Here is a 20,477-nt window from a genome sequence, read left to right on the forward strand (position 1 = left end):
CTTTTCTCTCTTCTCTCTCTTCTACTCTCCTCTCTCTCTCTCTCTCTCTCTCTCTCTCTCCTCTCTCTCTCTCTCTCCCGCTCTCTTCTCTCTCTCTCTCTCTCTCTCTCTTCTCGTCTCTCTCTCTCTTCTCTCTCTCTCTCTCTTTCTCTCTGTCTCTCTTTCTCTACTCTCTCTCTCTCTTCTCTCTCTCCTCTCTCCGAGAGAGAGAAAGAAAGAGAGAACGAGAGAATTAGAGAGAGCATACTTAAATTCACACAGGACACTGGATAAGATAGGAGAAGTACTCCAGGTATAACCAACTGACCCTAGCCCCCCGACACATAAACTACTGCAGCATAAATACTGGAGGCTGAGACAGGAGGGGTCAGGAGACACTGTGGCCCCATCCGATGATACCCCCGGACAGGGCCAAACAGGAAGGATATAACCCCACCCACTCTGCCAAAGCACAGCCCCCACACCACTAGAGGGATATCTTCAACCACCAACTTACAATCCTGAGACAAGGCCGAGTATAGCCCACAACACTGAAACACTGTTGAACCCGGTTCCCTCCTCTTTATTGGTCTTGGGAGGAAGATCACATGTCAATAAAAAAGGAGAAACTATCAGAATCAGCCAGATTTATCGAGACATTGACTGTTACATGCAGAAAGACCAAGTTAAGGATATATACATAGGCTGCACTTACACAGGCAGCCCATTGTGATCTTTTTTCCATTAATTGGTCTTTTGACCAATCACATCAGATCTTTTCACATCAGATCGTTTTCAGAGCTGATGTCATTGGTCGAAAGACCAATTACTGAAAAAAATATCAGAATTGTGCTGCCTGTGTAAATGCAGCCTTGTTGGCGAGGCCTAGGGCAGGAGGACTGTCTCCTTCTGGTTGATCTACAGTGTCCTGGAAACAGCCAAACACAAACATACATACAGGGGAGATGGTTCAAAGGGGAATCTCAACAGTGTAAGCTTTTTCTCTATTAATATTCTTCCTTTTTTCTTTTTGAATCCTCTTTCCTTGCCCGCTTCACAAAATGCATTGGAGAAGAAGGTCAGAGGGGAGGGACCTTAGACCTTTTCCTCCAATACGGTTGAGAAGGAGGACATAGAGTGAGGAATTGCAGAAAGGCCCTACAGTAGCAATTGGGGGTGATGTAGGAAGCAACTGGGGTTGATTGACACGACGCTCAACCAATAACAAAGCGGGATGTTGGTACGCCGACCAATAGAAAATCTGCATTTTGGAACTGCTACTCACACTGGAGGCCAGCTTCTCCAGCGGAGTGCCAGAGATGTTGCCAAAGTTCTCCACAACGTTACAGGGGGGCACGGAGCACCCGCAGGACCTTCTCGTCGGCCCCGGAGACGTACTGGAAACGCCCCACCATGGCCAGAAACTGCATGTCATATCTGTGGATCTGGGGGTGAGAGATCTGGTGTCAGGTAGGCTGTAGTTAAGATACAGAAGACAGGGGGGGTTAGAGATACTGAAGAGATACTGAGGTATAGTATTATAGTGAGATATCTGGTGCCAGGTGGGCTGGGGGAGGACAGGGGGGTAAGATAGTAAAGAGATACTGAGGTATAGTATTATAGTGAGATATCTGGTGCCAGTGGGCTGGGGAGGACAGGGGGGTAGAAAGAGATACTGAGGTATAGTATTATAGTGAGATATCTGGTGCCAGGTGGGCTGGGGGAGGACAGGGGGGTAAGAGGTACTAAAGAGATACTGAGGTATAGTATTATAGTGAGATATCTGGTGCCAGGTGGGCTGGGGGAGGACAGGGGTAAGATGGTAGTAAAAGATACTGAGGTATAGTATTATAGTGAGATATCTGGTGCCAGGTGGGCTGGGGGAGGACAGGGGGTAAGAGGGGTAGTAAAGGAAATGTTAGAAGAGGTCTCCTGTGGCTGCATCTCTAATGGGAGCCCTATTCCCTATAGTGTAATACCAGGGCCAATTGTCCAGGGCCCACGGTTAGGAAATGTGGCGGTAACAAATACATGCGCATATCTTCAACAGAAGTATCCATTTTTAGATAAATATAGATTTTTTTCAGTTTTATGTAGTTCTGGGAATTTTTTCCCCCACAATAGGTATTATTCAAAGTGGTACTGAACTAAAATTCACATTTTCCTTCAAAAATCACCTGAGAGAGAAATAAGCAATTTGAATGTGGTTACGTGCCTGAACACGAGACAGAAAAATGCATTTTCCCTTCTTAACAAGGTTTTCCTGCCAGACAGACACATTATAGTATAAACTTAAACAACAAATTGTTGACTCCTTGGAATCTTAACAAGTACTCTATGAGAAAATGTAGTAAAACTACTTAATCTTCACAAACTGTTCATATTTTACTGTAAATACAAAACGATGCAGCCCACAATATAACACTGCCTTATTGAAAACTTGCAAAACAGGAGGATGATATCTGGCCATTACCAAGAGGAATAAACACCTTGAAAAATTAAAGTACTTTGAGTTTTAGGACCACGGTACGTAGCCAGTAGTTTGGTTAAAAGTCTTGTCACGAACCGGCTCAAAGTTCGTAACAAAAGGGAGACAACGTGGAGAAAATGAATACCAAAATATATTTATTAATTAAGGTAACCTAAATGCAATTAACAATGGTGTGTGTAATCAGTAGTGTAAGTGAGTGTTTTGCTTGCATAAATGTGATAATGCAGGATGTTGAAAGGTGCCAAAGCACACAACCAAAAGGCCACAAAAATACCACAACAAAATCTATGACGTGTCTGCATGGAGAGAGTCTCCCCAATGAATGTGGAAGAGGTCTATTTATCCTGGGACACACCCAGGCCCAGGTGTTTCCCATGTAGCTGACGACCCTCCCAACTCCGCCCACCGGCATCTTAAGGAGACAAGAGCAAAGAGAGAATATGGGTCGTCACAGCCTTAAAACATTCTCAATTCAATCAACTTACAAGTGTTCATGCAGTAGTATACAAAATAAAAAATGTTCCTGTGGTCAAATAGAATTGCAGTATGGTTTTATTAGTAGGGCTCGGTAGGGGCATCAACATGGAAAGGTTAGCGTTTTTCATCATGCATCTTGTTCTGGAGGCAACTCTGCAGATTGGTCACTAGCTGGCATAACCACAGTCATAAAATCTGATTTAAACCTAACCTTAACCTAAACATTAACCACACTGCAAACCCTAATGCCTAACCCGAACCTTAAATTACGACCAAAAAGCTTGCCAATTTTGACCCTGCAGTTGGCCGGCCTATTTAAAGGGAAATCTTTCAGTTCTGCCTTCAGGACAAGACTAATGACACTAAAGTCCACTTGCTCAATGTGATGTCTATAGGTACTTATGGATACCCCTCTATTTTCTGTATACAGTGCATCTGTGGGTCTGCCTATAAGAATGAAAGGGGTCTATAGGTTACATCAAGGCTCTCCAACTCTGTTCCTGGAGAGCCACTCCAACCCTATTCTAGCACACCTAATTCAAAAAGGCTTCTCAACAGTTTTTACCCCCAAGTCATTAATACTCCTGAACAGGTAATCAAATGGCTACCAGGATTATTTGCACTGTCCCCCCCCCCCCCCCCAACCCCTCTTTACGCTACTGCTACTCTCTGTTCATCATATATGCATAGTCACTTTAACCATATCTACATGTACATACTACCGCAATCAGCCCGACTAACTGGTGTCTGTATGTAGCCTCGTTACTTTTGTAGCCTTGCTACTGTATATAGCCTCGCTACTGTTATTTTTCACTGTCTTTTTTACTGTTGTTTTTATTTCTTTACTTACCTATTGTTCACCTAATTCCTTTTTTGCACTATTGGTTAGAGCCTGTAAGTAAGCATTTCACTGTAAGGTCTACACCTGTTGTATTCGGCGCACGTGACAAATAAACTTTGATTTGATTTGCTGGTTGATAAGATTAGTCAGGTTAGTTACAACTGGGCTTAGAGTGAAAACCTACAGGACGGTAGCTCTTCAGGAACAGGGTTGGAGAGCCCAGGGTTACATGTACCTGTGTTTGGTCTTTCCTCCTCCAGGGTGTTAATAGCCTGGTGGTCTGGTCTGACCCCACACTGAGGATGAAGTCCCCCTCAGGGTCCCACTGCATTGAAGTGACCAGATACACCACCCCTGGACTCCACTCCACCTGGGACCACACACAGACATAACCTTGTTGCACAGCTACGGAACCTCATCCCTTCTTCCCACTATCCTGCCGACCCAACCACACTGTGCTGTAGTGTTGTCACATTTTCTTTGGGGGGGAAAAAACACTAATCAAAATTCACTCTAGGGTCCTTTAAACCTACTTTTGTAAAATTTGGTGCTATATGACTTGCAAAATTAACAAATGTAACTCTGGGCGACAATTTAAGGCTGTTTTTCCAACATTAGGACTGTTTTTCAGTCTGCTTCACGTTTTGTTTCCTTTCCTTCCTTACTCCCTAGTATCGCGACGCCGGTGTCATGACAACCCTACTGTGCTGACCCAAGATATTTTCTTTTCACATTGAACCAGGCCAGTACATCTCCACTCAGCTCAGTAGTGTAAAACAACAAGGGTAATAGAGTAGTCAACCACTCAGTCAGGTCTGGTTCCCAGGGTAACAGAGTAGTCAGCCACTCAGTCAGGTCTGGTTCCCAGGTAACAGAGTAGTCAGCCACTCAGTCAGGTCTGGTTCCCAGGGTAACAGAGTAGTCAGCCACTCAGTCAGGTCTGGTTCCAGGGTAACAGAGTATTCAGCCACTCAGTCAGGTCTGGTTCCCAGGGTAACAGAGTAGTCAGCCACTCAGTCAGGTCTGGTTCCCAGAGTAACAGAGTAGTCAGCCACTCAGTCAGGTCTGGTTCCCAGAGTAAACAGAGTAGTCCAGCACTCAGTCAGGTCTGGTTCCCAGGGTAACAGAGTAGTCAGCCACTCAGTCAGGTCTGGTTCCCAGGGTAACAGAGTAGTCAGCCACTCAGAGTCAGGTCTAGTTCCCAGGGTAACAGAGTAGTCAGCCAATCAGTTAGGTCTGGTTCCCAGGGTAACAGAGTAGTCAGCCACTCAGAGTCAGGTCTAGTTCCCAGGGTAACAGAGTAGTCAGCCACTCAGAGTCAGGTCTAGTTCCCAGGGTAACAGAGTAGTCAGCCAATCAGTTAGGTCTGATTCCCAGTCAAACACTGACAATCAGGGTCTTTAGTCAGTCTAATTACACTTTGCACAGTCTCTCTCGAACAGTGTGGCTGACCGGGAACTCACTGTGATTAAATCTCATTTGAGATAGACCCACCACAGTGCAGCTCAATCAGTAGTCTATAGAATATAATGTAATAGGAATCTCACCTTTTTGCCTCCAGAGATGTAGAATAGAGAGAGAGCGAGAGAGACAGACAGACAGACAGACAGAGAAATGGGGCAGTCGTCTGACATTATCTAAAGTAAACCCATGGCTCCAGACAGTCCACCTAAACTCACACACTGGCATCAGCTGTGTGATGAGCGATCCCTTTTTTAGGTCAGACATTTTGCATCAGCGCAGCATCACCGCAGATCCAATAGAAATCAACACTGGTTGCATCCCAAATGGCATTGTATTCCCTACATAGTGCACTACTTTTAAAACCGGACCTGTAGGGCTCTGGACAAAAGTAGTGCACTATATAGAGAATATGGTGCCATTTGGGACGCAGTCTTTATTCTGCCCTTTATTTTAGACTGTTTGAGTAGTTTATTTGGGTCGCATCTCTTGGGTCACCTCTAAAGCACACAGTGTATAATGAAGCTGTTGGGAGTCAGAGCAGTGGGGCCAGGACTTTTTACTGACCATGTGACGTTGCAACCAGGGAAAACTATGGGCCCTAGTTATAAGGTTGGTGCTATCCCGGATCCTTTGGACGTCGCTACCCTAATCCTAACCCTTACCTTAACCCTTTTAAAATGTCAACTTCAATGGGGTAGGGACGTCGCAAGGACCCGGATAGCAAAGACCTTAGTTCTAGGCTGGTCAGGGATCCTGGATAGCAAGAACCCTACTTCTAGGCTGGTCAAAAATCCTAGATAGCAATGACCCTACTTCTAGGCTGGTCAGGGATCCCAGCTAGGAAGAACCCTAGTTCTAAGCTGGTCAAAGACCTCAGATAGCAAGGACCCTAGTTCTAGGCTGGTCAAGGAGCCCAGATAGCAAGGACCCTAGTTCTAGGCTGGTCAGGGAAAACGCCTGCCCCTACAAATTAGTAATGACCACTAGATAATCCCAGATGTCTCCATCCAACCATCTCTTATTAACAAACACCCAAACAAATCAGACACTCAAGCCAGAAGAAGTAATTATGCAAAGCTGTAAGACTCATTATTAGAAGGGAATCCATTTTGTTATTTTGGGAAATTAATTTATCGTCTAATGCGATAATGAAAGCAGTCACAGCGCTCCATATCACATTAAAGAAATGGGCACCAAAAAGGGCATAGCTCGAGAACATATTAAGACTTCACTAGGATTTGTTTAACTTGGATTCGGGTGAGAGAGCCTTTGACCTGGGAATGTAATCGCTCCATAGATCTTACAAGTAAGTTACGTCCAAATGGCACCCTAATGCTATATAGCGCACTACTTTGTAGGGAATAGGGTGTCATTTGGGATGCACTCTAACCCGTCTACCCTCTATATGACTATAAGCCTGTGTTGGAAAATCCCATTAATTTGAAAATGATCAGTAACACCAGCTGTAACAGCCAATAGAGAATAAATTATTTTCTTTCAAGATCACAACCACATGCTCCATATTTTAAATAACGCTATATTTAATTATGTAGAGAGAAAGTATGTAGTTCAATGTATAAACTAGAGCCAGAATGATCTCTTTCACAGGATAGGTGAGTGGGATAAGTCTATCAGGGTCCATATTCAAGAGTGCTGATCTAGGATCAGGTCCCCTCTGTATATATAATATTATTCAGTATAATGGAAAGGCTAAGCTGATCCTAGATCAGCACTCCTACTCTGGGAGGCTTTATGAATAAGGGCCCCGATTTTGACAATTTTCCAATGAAGTCATTTGCCAATTAGCAATAAACAAATTAAGATGACTTAAGCGGTAAACAAGTAAATTTCAGGCAGAGCGAATTGTGGGGGGAAAGAGGATTATAATGAGTGATAACATTACGACGTAAAATAAAGATAATTTTATGCAAACGAAGTCCTCACATGTATGCATTAATCCAGATCCTGACACTAATATCCATGGAAAAACAATACTAAAAACGAATCAAAATAACACAAGACAGCCTACATTAGAAACACTGTTTCTTGTGGGTTGTGTAACCAGTGGCATTTGCGGTAGGATTAAAGGCCCAGTGAAGTTAAAAATTTGATTTTTCTGTGTTTTATATACAGTTAAGTGCCAAAATAATGGAAACACTTGAGTAAATATAAAGTATATTGAAAGCAGGTGCTTCCACGCAGGTTGGGTTCATGAGATAATTGAGCAATTAACATCCTATCATGCTTAGGGTCGTGTATAAAAATGCTGGGCAGGCCATTATTTTGGCTACCATGGCCTGCCCCCATAGGATGACAATGTCCCCCACCATCCACAGATCACGAGTGGTCACTGAATCGTTTGATGAGCATAAAAACCATATACCATGACTGTTGCAGTCAACAGATCTCAACCCAAATGAACACTTATGAAAGACTCTGGAGCGGCGCCTGAGACAGTGTTGTCCACCACCATCAACAAAACACCAAATGATGGAATTTCTCCTAGAAGAATAGAGTTCCAGTCACTTGTAGAACCTATGCCAAGGTGCACTGAAGCTGTTCTGGCTTGGGGTGGCCTATTAAGACACTATGTTGGTGTTTCCTTTATTTGGTAGTTACCTGTATATTTCCACACTATGAGGTTGGCTTAATACTGTAAAAAAAATGCCCTTGTAAGAGCTGTTTGAAAAGACAGCCTCAAATTCCAGCCTGTTTTGGTGGGCTGAAGTTTTGGCCTGCCTGGTGACATCACCAGGCTGTAAATTAATAGACCAATAAAAAAAGAGAGTTTGTATTTGTATTTATTATGGATCCCCCATTAGCTGCTGCCAAGGCTACTCTTCCTGGGGTCCAGCAAAATTAAGGCAGTTATACAATTTATACAAAAAAACATTACAATACATTAACAGATTTCACAACCCACCTTGTGCCCTCAGGCCCCTACTCCACCACTACCACATATCTACAGTACTAAATCCATGTGTACGTTTGTGTATAGTGCATATGTTATTGTGTGTGTGTGTGTATGCATGTGTCTATGTTTTTTTCAAACCTCTCAGTTAATAACAGTAGTTTTCAGTTTTCCACTCCCTACTCAGACCCCTCCCAGACAGTAGAGAGAATAACCTAACTTAGCAGGCGTTTCTTTCTTTCTGGTCCTGACGAGAGGGGGAACAAATCGTTGAGTGAGGTTCTCTTCTGCACTGTTCAACCAATCCAGTAAATGTGGAGGAGTTCAGATGGAGTGTCGCCTTATTAATGTCAAAAAGCAGAAGTCGGGTCCTTTCACCTGAAAATTGGATGGAGAGAGAGGAGACAGAGAGAACAACTTATTCTGCTCCCTCAGCACTTTGGCTGTGTCAAATCTATCTAATATCTGTGTTAAGTAATACATGGGCACATTCCACTATTCTATGGAATGTAATCAATTGTTCAGAAGTGTTGCGAAATATGAGAACTCAGAATATTATTCTGGCCTCAACAATAGTCAATGAATTAATCAGTTTCCCTTGTTTGGATTGATAAAGTAGTATTTGTAGTTATAGCAGACTAGTAGTAGTAGTAAAGTGCATACAGAAAGTATTCATACCCCTTGACTGATTCAACATTTTGTTGTGTTACAGCCTGAATTAAAATTGTATCAAATAAATTCTCACCCATCTACACACAATACCCCATAATGACAAAGTGAAAACATGTTTAGACATTTTAGCACATTTATTGAAAATTAAACACAGAAATATCTTAATTTACACAAGTATTCACAACCCTGAGTCAATACTTTGTAGAAGCAACTTTGGCGGCGATTACAGCGTTGAGCCATCTTGGGTATGTCTTTATCAGCTTGCACATGTGGATTTTGAGATTTTTACCCACTCTCCTTGCAGATTTTCTCAAGCTCTATTAAATTAGATGGGGAGCGGCAAACAGCATTCTTCAAGTCTTTCCACAGATTTCCAAATGGAATTCAAGTCTGGACTTTGGCTGGGCCACTCAAGGACTTTCACATTCTTTTTTTGAAGCCATTCTAGTGTTGCTTTGGCTGTATGCTTGGGGTCATTGTCCTGTTGGAATGTAGTTGAAGTCGGAAGTTTACATACACCTTAGCCAAATACATTTAAACTCAGTTTTTCACAATTTCTGACATTTAATCCTAGTAAAAATTTTGTCTTAGGTCAGTTAGGATCTCCACTTTATTTTAAGAATGGGAAATGTCAGAAAAATAGTAGAAATAATTATTTATTTAGGCTTTTACTTCTTTCAGCATATTCCCAGTGGGTCAGAAGTTTACATACACTCAATTAGTATTTGGTAGCATTGTCTTTAAATTGTTTAACTTGGGTCAAACATTTCAGGTAGCCTTCCACAAACTTCCCACAATAAGTTGGGTGAATTTTGACCCATTCCTCCTGACAGAGCTGGTGTAACTGAGTCAGGTTTGTAGGCCTCCTTGCTCGCACACGCTTTTTCAGTTCTGCCCACACATTTTCTATAGGATTGAGGTCAGGGCTTTGTGATGGCCATTCCAATACCTTGACTTTGTTGTCCTTAAGCCATTTTGCCACAACTTTGGAAGTATGCTTTGGGTCATTGCCCATTTGGAAGACCCATTTGCGACCAAGCTTGAACTTCCTGACTGATGTCTTGAGATGTTGCTTCAATATATCCACATAATTTTCCTGCCTCATGATGCCATCTATTTTGTGAAGTGCACCAGTCCCTCCTGCAGCAAAGCTCCCCCACAACATGATGCTGCCACCCCCGTGCTTCACGGTTGGGATGGTGTTCTTCGGCTTGCAAGCGTCCCCCTTTTTCCTCCAAACATAACAATGTTCATTATGGCCAAAAAGTTATATTTTTGTTTCATCAGACCAGAGGACATTTCTCCAAAATGTACGATCCTTGTCCCCATGTGCAGTTGCAAACAGTAGTCTGGCTTTTTTTGGCGGATTTGGAGCAGTGGCTTCTTCCTTGCTGAGCGGTCTTTCAGGTTATGTCGATATAGGACTCGTTTTACTGTGGATATAGATACTTTTGTACCTGTTTCCTCCAGCATCTTCACAAGGTCCATTGCTGTTGTTCTGGGATTTATGTGCACTTTTCGCACCAAAGTACGTTCATCTCTAGGAGACAGAACGCGTCTCCTTCCTGAGCGGTATGACGGCTGCGTGGTCCCATGGTGTTTATACTTGCATACTATTGTTTGTACAGATGAATGTGGTACCGTCAGGCGTTTAGAAATTGCTCCCAAGGATGAACCAGATTGTGGAGGTCTACAATTTATTTTCTGAGGTCTTGGCTAATTTCTTTAGATTTTCCCATTATGTCAAGCAAAGATGCACTGAGTTTGAAGTTAGGTCTTGAAATACATCCACAGGTACACCTCCAATTGACTCAAATGATGTCAATTAGCCTATCAGAAGCTTCTAAAGCCATGACATCATTTTCTGGATTTTCCAAGCTGTTTAAAGGCACAGTCAACTTAGTGTATGTAAACTTCTGAACCATTGGAATTGTGATACAGTGAATTATAAGTGAAATAATCTGTCTGTAAACAATTGTTGGAAAGATTACTCGTGTCATGCGCAAAGTAGATGTCCTAACCGACTTGCCAAAACTATAGTTTGTTATCAAGAAATTTGTGGAGTTGTTGAAAAACGAGTATTAATGATTCCAACCTATGTGTATGTAAACTTCCGACTTCAACTGTAAATCTTCGCCCCAGTCTAAGGTCGTTTGCACTCTGAAGCAGACTCTCTTCAAGGATTTGCCTGTATTTTGCTCCATTTATGGTTCCCTCTATCCTTACCAGTCTCCCTGCCGCTGAAAAGCATTCCCATAGCATGATGATGCCACCACCTTCCTTCACAGTAGAGATGGTGTTAGACGGTTAATGAGCTGTGCCTGGTTTTCTCCAGACATAGTGCTACGCATTAAGGCCTAAGAGTAACATGTTTATCAGACCACAGAATCTTTCACATGCCTTTTTGCAAACTCCAGGCATGATGTCCTGTGCCTTTTTCTCTGGGTTGGCTAGTGTCTGGCCACTCTCCCATAAAGCCCAGATTGGTAAAGTGCTGTAGACTGTTGTCCTTCTGGCAGGTTCTCCCATCTCAGCCAAGCAACTCTGTAATGCTGTCAGAGTGGACACTGGGTTCTTAGTCACCTCCCTGACCAAAGTCCTTCTTACCCGGTAGCTCAGTTTGGTCGGACGGCCAGCTCTAAGCAGATACTGGGTAGTTTTATATTTTTGATGGAGACCACTGTGATCTTGGAAACTTTCAACACTCAAGAAATTGTTTTACACCCTTCCCCAGATCTCAATTCTATCTCGGAGATCTACGGACAGTTCCTTGGAATTCATGGTATAGTTTCTGCTCTGACAACTATGGGATCTTATATAAACAGGTGAGTTTCTTTCTAAATCATGTCCAAACAATTGAATTGGCCTCAGGTGGACTCATATTTATTTTATTTCACCTTTATTTAACCAGGTAGGCTAGTTGAGAACAAGTTCTCATTTGCAACTGCGACCTGGCCAAGATAATGCAAAGCAGTTCGACACATACAACAACAGAGTTACACATGGAATAAACAAACATACAATCAATAATAAGGTAGAAAAGTCTATTTACAGCATGTGCAAATGAGGTAGGATAAGAGCGGTAAGGCAATAAATAGGCCATGGTGGCGAAGTAATTACAATATAGCAATTAAAACACTGGAATGGTAGAATGAGCAGAAGATGAATGTGCAAGTAGAGATACTGGGGTGCAAAGGAGCAAGATAAATAAATCAATAAATAAATACAGTAGGGGGATGAGGTAGATTGGATGGGCTATTTACAGATGAGCTCTGTACAGGTGCAGTGATCTGTGAGCTGCTCTGACATCTGGTGCTTAAAGCTAGTGAGGGAGGTAAGAGTCTCCAGCTTCAGTTATTTTTGCAGTTCGTTCCAGTCATTGGCAGCAGAGAACTGTAAGGAAAGGTGGCCAAAGGAAGAATTGGCTTTGGGGGTGACCAGTGAGATATACCTGCTGGAGCGCGTGCTACGGGTGGGTGCTGCTATGGTGACCAGTGAGCTGAGATAAGGTGGGGCTTTCCCTAGCAGAGACTTGTAGATGACCTGGAGCCAGTGGGTTTGGCGACGAATATGAAGCGAGGCCCAGCCAACGAGAGCATACAGGTCACAGTGGTGGGTAGTATATGGGGCTTTGGTGACAAAACGGACAGCACTGTGATAGACTGCATCCAATTTGTTGAGTAGAGTGTTGGAGGCTATTTTGTAAATGACATCGATGAAGTCGAGGATCGGTAGGATGGTCAGTTTTACAAGGGTATGTTTGGCAGCATGAGTGAAGGATGCTTTGTTGCGAAATAGGAAGCCGATTCTAGATTTAACTTTGGATTGGAGATGTTTAATGTGAGTCTGGAAGGAGAGTTTACAGCCTAACCAGACACCTAGGTATTTGTAGTTGTCCACATATTCTAAGTCAGAACCATCCAGAGTAGTGATGCTGGACGGGCGGGCAGGTGCGGGCAGCGATCGGTTGAAGAGCATGCATTTAGTTTTACTTGCATTTAAGAGCAGTTGGAGGCCACGGAAGGAGAGTTGTATGGCATTGAAGCTTGTCTGGAGGTTAGTTAACACAGTGTCCAAAGAAGGGCCAGAAGTATACAGAATGGTATCGTCTGCGTAGAGGTGGATCAAATAATCACCAGCAGCAAGAGCGACATCATTGATGTATACAGAGAAGAGAGTCGGCCCGAGAATTGAACCCTGTGGCACCCCCATAGAGACTGCCAGAGGTCCGGACAACAGGCCCTCCGATTTGACACACTGAACTCTATCACAGAAGTAGTTGGTAAACCAGGCAAGGCAATCATTTGAGAAACCAAGGCTGTTGAGTCTGCCAATAAGAATGTTGTGATTGACAGAGTCGAAAGCCTTGGCCAGGTCGATGAATACGGCTGCACAGTAATGTCTCTTATCGATGGCGGTTATGATATCGTTTAGGACCTTGAGCATGGCTGAGGTGCACCCATGACCAGCTCGGAAACCAGATTGCATAGTGGAGAAGGTACGGTGGGATTCGAAATGGTCNAATGGTCGGTGATCTGTTTGTTAACTTGGCTTTCGAAGACCTTAGAAAGGCAGGGTAGAATAGATATAGGTCTGTAGCAGTTTGGGTCTAGAATGTCTCCCCCTGTGAAGAGGGGATGATCGCGGCAGCTTTCCAATCTAATGGAATCTCAGACGATACGAAAGAGAGGTTGAACAGGCTAGTAATAGGGGTTGCAACAATTTCGGCAGATACTTTTAGAAAGAGAGGGTCCAGATTGTCTAGCCCGGCTGATTTGTAGCGGTCCAGATTTTGCAGCTCTTTCAGAACATCAGCTATCTGGATTTGGGTGAAGGAGAAGTGGGGGAGGTTTGGGCGAGTTGCTGTGGGGGGTGGAGGGCTGTTGATCGGGGTAGGCTATATCTGTTCCTGGTTCTACATTTTTTGAATGGGGCATGCTTATTTAAGATGGTGGGGAAGGCACTTTAAAAGAATAACCAGGCATCCTCTACTGACGGGATGAGGTCAATATCCTTCCAGGATACCCGGGCCAGATCGATTAGAAAGGCCTGCTCGCTGAAGTGTTTAAGGGAGCGTTTGACAGTGAATCAAGTTGTAGTGTCATCTCAAGGATGATCAAAGGTAATTTGATACATACAGTGCATTCAGAAAGTATTCAGACCCCTTGACTTTTTCCCCATTTTGTAAAGTTACAGTAATATTCTAAAATTGCAGAATTTATTTCTTCTCATCAATCTACACACAATACCCCATAATGATGACGCAAAAACAGGTTTTTAGAAATGTTAGCAAATGTATATACAAAAGCAAACTGAAATATCACATTTACATAAGTATCCAGAACACTTTACTCTACTTTGTTGAAGCACATTTGGCAGCGATTACAGCCTTGAGTCTTCTTGGGTATGATGCTACAAGCTTGGCACACCCGTTTTTGGGGAGTTTCTCCCATTCTTCTCTGCAGATCCTTTCAAGCTCTGCCAAATTGGATGGGGAGCTTTGCTGCACAGCTATTTTCAGGTCTCTCCAGAGATGTTCGATCAGGTTCAAGTTCGGGCTCTGGCTGGGCCACTCAAGGACATTGAGACTTGTCCCAAAGCAACTCCTGCGTTGTCTTGGCTGTGTGCTTAGGATCGTTGTCCTGTTGGAAGGTGAACCTTCGCCCCAGTCTGAGGTCCTGAGCACTCTGGAGCAGGTTTTCATCAAGGCTCTCTCTGTACTTGGCTCCGTTCATCTTAGTCTTGATCCTGACTAGTCTCCCTTCCCCTGTTGCTGAGAAACATCCCCAAAGCATGATGCTGCCACCACCATGCTTCACCGTAGGCATGGTGCCAGGTTTTCTTCAGACGTGACTCTTGGCAATCTTGATTTCATCAGACCAGGGAATTTTGTTTCTCACGGTCTTACAGTCTTTAGGTGCCTTTTGGCGAACTCCAAGCGGACTGTCATGTGCCTTTTACTGAGGAGAGTCTTCCGTCTGGCCACTCTACTATAAAGGCCTAATTGGTGGAATGCTGCAGAGATGGTTGTCCTTCTGGAAGGTTCTCCCATCTCCACAGAGGAACTACAGCCCTAGGAAGAGTCTTGGTGGTTCCAAACTTCTTCCATTTAAGAATGATGGAGGCCACTGTGTTCTTGGGGACCTTCAATGCTGCAGACATTTTTGGTACCCTTCCCCAGATCTGTGCCTCGATACAATCCTGTCTCCTTCAACCACATTTCAAAATGTTTAAAACCTGTTTTCGCTTTGTCATTACGGTTTATTGTTTGTAGATTGCTGAGATTTTTAAAAATATTTAATACATTTTAGAATTAGGCTGTAACAACAAAATGAGTGGCACTCATCTCCCCCAGCCATTCACGGGATAGATGACGAGGAGAGACCAACCTCAGAAATTGCAGCCCAAATAAATGCTTCACAGAGTTCAAGTAACAGACACATCTCAACAACTGTTCTGAGGAGACTGTGTGAATCAGGCCTTCATGGTTGAATTGCTGCAAAGAAACCATTACTAAAGGACACCAATAAGAAAGAGACTTGCTTGGGCCAAGATACATGAGAAATGGACATTAGACCGGTAGAAATGTGTCCTTTGGTCTGGAGTCCAAATTGGGGGGTGTTGGTGGTGGTAATAGTAGTAGTGGTAGTGGTGGTGGTGGCGGTAGCAGAAGCAGACTAGTTGTAGTATTGGCAGCAGTACTAGTTGACTAGCTGTAGTAGTGGCAGCAGTAGTAGTTGACTAGTTGAAGTAGTAGCAGCAGTAGTAGTTGACTAGTTGCAGCAGTAGTAGTTGACTAGTTGCAGTACTAGCAGCAGTAGTAGTTGACTAGTTGCAAGTAGTGGCAGCAGTATGAGTTGACTAGTTGCAGTAGTGCAGCAGTAGTAGTTGACTAGTTGTAGTAGTGGCAGCAGTAGTAGTTGACTAGTTGTAGTATGCAGCAAGTAGTATTGAACTAGTGCAGTACTAGGCAGCAGTAGTAGTTGACTAGGTGCAGTAGTAGCAGCAAGTAGTAGTTGACTAGTTGACATATAGCAGCAGTAGTAGTTGACTAGTTGCGAGTAGTGGCAGCAGTAGAATGTGACTAGTTGTAGTATGGCAGCAGTAGTAGTTGACTAGTTGCAGTACTAGCAGCAGTAGTAGTTGACTAGTTGTAGTAGTGGCAGCAGTAGTAGTTGACTAGTTGTAAGTAGTGGCAGCAGTAGTAGTTGGACTAGTTGCAGTAGTAGCAGCAGTAGTAGTTGACTAGTTGTAGTAGGCAGCAGTAGTAGTTGACTAGTTGTAGTAGTAGCAGCAGTAGTAGTTGACTAGTTGCAGTAGTAGCAGCAGTAGTAGTTGACTAGTTGCAGTAGTAGCAGCAGTAGTAGTAGGTTTATTCTAGATCTGACTGTAGCTTAAATGATGTAACCTGGGGTCCCTAGCACTAACAACCTCCCTGCCAAGCTGCTGCTAGCTCCATTATTCTCCCTCCTAAAGAGACCCAGCCATCAATGACCTTCAAATACACGTTTCCTGTCGATCCTAAGGCTGAACTAATGACGTCTATAAAGCCGTCCGCTTTCACTTTGAGTGGCACCCATCTCCCCCAGCCATTCAGGGGATAGACAACGAGCAGAGACCCATCTCCCAGCCATTCAGGGGATAGATGACGAGGAGAGACAGCGACGCAACATTAAACAGATTGATTTTGATTCTGCACACAACAGCCCTGCCGTAAATCATGCGATACTCAGAGGCACACAACAAAACATGTAATCAGTCTTGTTTACTAGAGGGAAATATGGATGCGAGGTGCGACATGGGGTCTTATCGCTGGCCAGCGGATAGAGGGGGAAGAATTAAACAAGAACGACAGGAAAGAGGGGGATGGCATATTTCATTCCTCAAGAGGAAGGAGGAAAGACAAGGATAATGATGTGTGGAAATGGACGAGAAGAGAAGGCCATACGGTACAGTAAAGGGATAGTTCACATCATTGCTCAGCTTTGTCCATCCACAGGTTTATACTAAACAGCCTGGTTGCTCTCTAGGTTTCTTCCTTCTAGGGAGTTTTACCTTGCCACTGTGCAACTGTCTCGGCTCGCTCTTTGTGGTCCAGGCAGGGTTACTGTAAACTACAATCAGTCACGTCTGAGGAGGGAGGGATGCTCTGGTCTATTGGCCTCCCCGGTCCTTAATTAATAGTATTGCTCGTCGTTAGTACTTGGTGCTTAACTCCGCGGTGGGCCTAGCCACCCCACTGCTCGCCTCGACCCTCCGCTAAATTTCACCAATTACTCTAATCATCACAGAGGGGGTGAGGTTTCCTTTGTAAAGGCGTTAATTAAGACCTAGCCAGGGCTGGTCGTTTACTGCCTTGCCTTTGGTTCACTGAATTCAGTCCTGGGGCGTGTTCAGTAGGGAACACTATAGCAATACGTTTCGCAAAGGAAAATGAAAACTAGCAGATCTTATTGGAGTTCTGGTTGTTTCACTCCCTTTTCAAAAACTTTTCTCCCTACTGGATAGGAGTTGGCTCTAGAAAGGGATAGGTCTCCTTCTGGTGCAGATATGACATGTGGAAGTTCATTAGAGTTACCAGCCTCAGAAATTGCAGCCCAAATTAATGCTTCACAGAGTTCAAGTAACAGACACATCTCAACATGAACTGTTCAGAGGAGACTGTGTGAATCAGGCCTTCATGGTCGAATTGCTGCAAAGAAAGCACTACTAAAGGACACCAATAAGAAGAAGATACTTGCTTGGGCCAAGAAACACGAGCAATGGACATTAGACCGGTGGAAATTTGTCCTTTGAGATTTTTGGTTCCAACCGTCATGTCTTTGTGAGATGCGGTGTGGGTGAACGGATGATCTCCGAATGTGTATTACCCACCGTAAAGGTGTTATGGTGTGGGGGTGCTTTGCTGGTGACACTGTCTGTGATATATTTAGAATTCAAAGCACACTTACCCAGCATGGCTACCACAGCATTCTGCAGCGATATGCCATCCCATCTGGTTTGCGCTTAGTGGGACGATCATTTGTTTTTCAACAGGAGAATGATCCAACACACCTCCAGGCTGTGTAAGGGCTATTTGACCAAGAAGGAGAGTGATGTAGTGCTGCATCAGATGACCTGGCCTCCACAATCCCCCGACCTCAACCAAATTGTGATTGTTTGGGTGAGTTGGACCGCAGAGGGAAGGAAAAGCAGCCATGTGCTCAGCATGTGGGAACTCCAAGACTGTTGGAAAAGCATTCCAGGTGAAGCTGGTTGAGAAAATGCCAAGAGTGCACAAAGCTGTTATCAAGGCAAAGGGTGGCTATTTGAAGAATATAAAATATAAAATCTATTTTGATTTGTTTTTGGTTACTACATATATCTGACCATGCTACTAATGACAGAATGACAGTATAATATGTTCTCTCCAACAATGGGATTTAAAGCTGGAATCCTTAATGGTGAAACTGCCATGGCCGTTTTACAATATTACAACAAAGAAGTTACTGCAAACAACAAACCCTGTTTTTTCCCCTCTGACATCATTGCACACGCGATAGAACAGCAGCACACGTACTGCAATCATTTTTTTTTACGATTCACAATGCTCCCCATTTTATTTTAATTTTTTTATATTTTTATTATTTTCCAATATAATCCAAAAAAAGAGATACAAACATTGACATTCCTTGTAGTGTTGAATGGGATGGCAAATTTAGAGGACAAAACAAAACTTAACTCACTAATACAAAAATCCTATTAGGTGGAACATATTATAAGACAGCATATAGTCATTACAAGCAGTGTAGTTAAACCAAAAATAAATATTGAGTGGAGTACAGCACAGAGTAGCAGCAGATCATCAACCAAGTTATGAAGGGGGAACAAACCATTTATCCAGTATCGGCTGCCATATTTTGTAAAACATTGGACTTTTATTGGAGGTATTGTATCGAATCTTTTCCATATGCATTACAATCCCGTAATCACATTTCAAAAGGTAGGTACAGTCTCCAATTTCCAAAATTGCAATATGAGCCTTTTGGCTAATAGAGTACAAAGAGAGACAGCTTTCCCTTCCTGGTTATTCCCATCAACTGTACCAAACAGAGCGATCAATGGGTCTGGGGCTATAACTCCATCAAAGAATTTAGATAAGTAATCAAAAATGAGAGCCCAGTAAGCATGTAACTTAGGACATGTCCAAAATAAGTGGGTCAAAGTCCCCTCATCTTGTTTGCACCTCTCACACAGTGGTGAGGTGTCTGGGAATATTTTTATAACCTCTGAGTAATGTAACCTGTGTATCACCTTAAACTGAACAGGGTTGTGTTTGGCATTCACTGAACTGTGGTTTATATTCCTGAGTGTATCTACCCAGTCCTCATCTGAGATTTCTGAACCAAATTCCTGCTCCCAAGCCCTTTTAATAGTGTCTGTAGATACCTCTATGTGGGCCTGTAGCACATCATAAAGTCTATAGACCGACCCTTTTGAATGGGGTTTGAAAAGGATAAAGCTATCTAATGTAGGATTATTTGGCTTAATGCCATACTGTGGGATATGTGCCCTTAAGAAATTCCTGATTTGGAGGTATCTGAAAAAATGTGTTGCTGGCATGTTAAAATAAATCCTGTAAAGGATCCGACCCTTTCCCCCCCCAATTTTCACCCAAAATGACATACCCAAATCTAACTGCCTGTATCTCAGGCATTGAAGCAAGGATATGCATATTCTTGATACCATTTGAAAGGAAACACTTTGAAGTTTGTGGAAAGGTGAAATGAATGTAGGAGAATAAAACACATTAGATCTGGTAAAAGAAAACACAAAGAAAAAAACAACAATTTTTTTTGTACCATCATCTTTGAAATGCAAGAGAAAGGCCATAGTGTATTATTCCAGACCAGGTGCAATTTAGATTTTGGCCACTAGATGGCAGCAGTGTATGTGCAACGTTTTAGACTGATCCAATGAACCATTGCATTTCTGTTCATATTTTAAAATCAAAACTGTTCAAATATGCCTAACTGGTTTATTAATAACTTTTCAAGCTCATAACTGTGCACTCTCCTCAAACAATAGCATGGTATTATTTCACTGTAATAGCTACTGTAAATTGGACAGTGCAGTTAGATTAACAAGAATTTAAGCTTTCTGACAATATCAGATATGTCTATGTCCTGGGAAATTCTCTTGTTACTTACAACCTGATGCTAATCGCATTAACCTACGTTAACTCAACCGTCCCGTGGGGGACCCACCGGTCCTGAAGAAGGTTTACCCTGTAACTGTTGAAATTAAGCTAAATGACCATCAATGTATAAAAGTTGATTGTTGTGAAGCCCCTTCTCCCTCCACTGTGAAAACACCATATCATCCAATGCAGGGTGGAAAGAATGAAATCAGGCAAATTGGGCAGTCAAGGTATATATTGGGTATGTTAAGAAAATACCTCATCTGTTTCCAGATCCTAAGAGTGTGACAAATGACTGGGTTAAAGTCATAAGAGGCTTTCTTCACACATTCTGGGCTATTAATAAGTACAGGGAGCGATGAGCGTCGACAGGAGGCCTGCTCAATCAAAAGTCATGAAGGCATATCATTCTGACAGATCCCAGGTAAACTTTCCCTCCAGAAAGACACAATGTTCAGATTGG

General features: G+C 43.1%; 1 pseudogene; it reads right to left on the bottom strand.

Annotated features, from left to right (window-relative positions):
- Positions 1–20,477, bottom strand: part of LOC111954780 (elongator complex protein 2-like) — a 60,187-nt pseudogene that overhangs the window by 13,225 nt on the left and 26,485 nt on the right.

Source organism: Salvelinus sp. IW2-2015, linkage group LG30 (assembly GCF_002910315.2).
Source record: "Salvelinus sp. IW2-2015 linkage group LG30, ASM291031v2, whole genome shotgun sequence".
In the NCBI taxonomy this organism is placed as follows: Eukaryota; Metazoa; Chordata; class Actinopteri; order Salmoniformes; family Salmonidae; genus Salvelinus; species Salvelinus sp. IW2-2015.